This window comes from Papaver somniferum, chromosome 8 (genome assembly GCF_003573695.1).
Source record: "Papaver somniferum cultivar HN1 chromosome 8, ASM357369v1, whole genome shotgun sequence".
NCBI classification, from domain to species: Eukaryota; Viridiplantae; Streptophyta; class Magnoliopsida; order Ranunculales; family Papaveraceae; genus Papaver; species Papaver somniferum.
Genome location: NC_039365.1, coordinates 22423728 through 22426789, shown reverse-complemented (window position 1 = coordinate 22426789; position 3062 = coordinate 22423728). Strand labels below are relative to the sequence as shown.

The 3062-nt window shown below is 36.5% G+C and overlaps 1 pseudogene; it reads left to right on the top strand.

The window, feature by feature from the left end:
- The first annotated feature begins 725 nt into the window (after positions 1-725).
- LOC113305255 lies at positions 726-2844 on the top strand (annotated as a pseudogene).
- Positions 2845-3062: the final 218 nt, after the last annotated feature.

Below are 3062 nucleotides of genomic sequence, written 5' to 3'. Positions count from 1 at the left end.
AGATTTTAAATTTACTCTGTACAGCCATGAAAGATAAAGTACTCAATCAACGCAACTCAATCTCATGCAATAATTGTCAAACACTGTAACCTCTTTAGGCCTAATTGATATCTCGTTTATAGGATGCCCTTTTACTTGGTAAAACCACAAAGATCAATTAAATCAAGTTAGAACAAGACTGGATAGAGCCTTGTGTTTCCCTTGTTGGATGAATCTTTTCCCAAATGTCATTCCAAAAAATCTTATCCCCTCTGGCTCAAATCATGCTCCAATTTTTCTAATCACAAACCCTCAATCATAAAGCCTCAGAAAACCATACAGATTCTATGAACACTGGTTATCAAACAAAACATGTAAAGAAGAAATCAAAAGAAGCTAGAGATGCAATTCACAAGGCACTGAAGCTTTCAAGTTTACAAACAAAATCAGAGCTACTAAAAAGAGCCTCAAGGAGTGGAAACTAAAGGAATATGGAGACACAAATAGAAAAATAAAAGAAACTCAAGACCAAATCCAAAATTGTTTGAACCAGCAGATGATAGACACTTAAGAGCATCAAAGATTACAACAATAACTAAAAAACCTGTATGAAATCAAGAACAGAACTGCTTATCAACAATCCAGAAAAAATGTGATCAAGTACCAAGACATGAATTCTAAAGTGTTTCATGCTCAGGCCAATTACAGAAGAAGTTGCAATTAAATATATGCTGTGAAAAACAAGCATGTGGAATGGAAAGATTCAAGGTAAGAGATACTTGCAATTCTCAAGGAACACTTCCAGGAAATTGCCACAACTAGTCTACCAGAAGATGACTATGAGATTATGGACCTCATTACTCCTTGGATTACAGAGACAGAAAAGCTAGAGTTAATAGCAGTTCCAAATGAGAATGAAATCAATAACAATGTGGCTCAGACAAGATCATGGTCAGCCCCAGGCCCAGATGGATTTCAGGCAGGTTTCTATCAGCAAAATTGGGAAATATATTAGTTGACTATATTATACTTCTGTTTGAAATCCTGAAATCTAATCAGGTTAATAGTGAGCACCCTTTAGCAAAGGCATGGTGTGAAATCCATTGTTAAAGGAAAATCAAGAAATACAGAGGAGAAGAGGAAAATCAAGTGTGGACAGAAGCACATGAATTTGAATCCATTACTGGGCATGGTGTGAAATCCATTGTTAAAGGAAAGCAAATACTTATGAGGAATAAAAGTTTTTTGAAAAATTCCAGCATCTCAGTCCCAGCTGATGCTAAAGAGTTTCTTGCAGAAAGTGAAGAGTTGGCACAAACCGGAATTCTGGTATCAATAAATGAATAGGTGGTTTGGGTCCTAGCCATATCAGATCCATTAAACCCCGGTGCTCGGGATGCCATCTCCATCTTCAATTACATGAACATTGAAAGCATTATGGTGACTGGCGATAATTTGGGAACTGCGAAGTCCATTGTCAAGGAGGTCGGGATCGAAAAAGTTTATGCTGAAGCAAAGCCTGACCAAAAAGCACAGAAAATAAAGGAGTTGCAGGTACTAAAAATATGCTAACTAAGTTGAAAAATTTTAATTTTGTTATCATTAGGTACTTATTGCTTAGATATAACCTAGACCTCCCAACAAAGTAAAATGTCAGATCTTGTTTTAACAACAAGTTTTCTTCATTCTCATTGATAGAATTCGGGTTTTATTATTGATAAACCGGTAGTCGTCATCACAAAGGTTCTGAAAAGGGTTCATGATTTTCTTGAACTGTTGCTGCAACTGAGGTATGCTTGCTTTCTCTGCTTTTCCAGTTGTTTTTTAGGAAATATATTAGTTGACTGAATTATACTTATGTTTGGAATCCTGAAATATGATTAGGTTAACAGTGTGCACCCTTTAGCAAAGGATATTGTTGACTATGCCAAGAAATACAGAGGAGAAGAAGAAAATCAAGTGTGGGCATAAGCACATGAATTTGAATCCATTACTGGGCATGTTGTGAAAGCCATTGTTAAAGGCAAAAAAAAAACTTGTGGGGAATAAAAGTTTTTTGCAAAATTCTAGTATCTCAGTCCTAGCTGATGCTGAAGAGTTTCTTGCAGAAACTGAAGAGTTGGCACAAACCGTAATTCTGGTATCAATGAATGAACATGTGGTTGGGGTCCTAACCATATCATATCCGTTAAAGCCCGGTGCTTGGGAGGCCATCTCCATTCTCAAGTCCATGAACATTGAAATCATTATGGTGATTGGCGATAATTGGGGAACTGCGAAGTCCATTGCCAAGGAGGTCGGGATTGAAAAAGTTTATACTGAAGCAAAGCCTGACCAAAAAGCACATAAAATAAAGGAGGTGCAGGTATTAAAAATATGCTAACTGAGTTGAAAAATGTTAATTTTGTTAGCATTAGGTACTTATTGCTTAGATATAACCTAGACCTCCTAGCAAAGTAAAATGTCAGATCTTGTTTTAATAACAAATTTTCTTTATTCTCATTGATAGAATTCGGGTTTTATCGTGGCAATGGTTGGATATAGCATAAATAATTCGCCGGCACTGGTAGCTGCTGATGTTGGAATGACAATAGGTGCTGGCACAAATATTTCCATTGAAGCAGCCGAGATCGTTCTCGTATTCGTCTAAACTACATCTGGGCTTTAGGTTATAACATCCTCGGCATTCCAATTGCTGCTGAGGTTCTTTTCCCATCCACTAGATTCCGTCTACCACCTTGGGTAGCTGGTGCTGCATTGACTTCTTCTTCGGTTAGTGTTGTTTGTTGTTCACTCCTATTGAAGTACTATAAAACACCCAAGAAATTAGAAACTCTTGAAATTAGAGGGATTCAAGTAGAATGAACTATAAAGGTTTTTGTATTTGATGTTTCATGTAAATAATGATGAAGTTGAAATGTTTTTATTTTTAGAAAGATATTGTACAGAGATTGATTGGTTGATTACTTTATTAAAATTGTTTGTTTGTCTCTAAACTATAGCTTCTCAGTGAAAACTGTACTGTTTTCCATGGAAATGTGATTCAGTCTCCCGTCTTACAGGCCCCAACTTAGTGGCAGCTT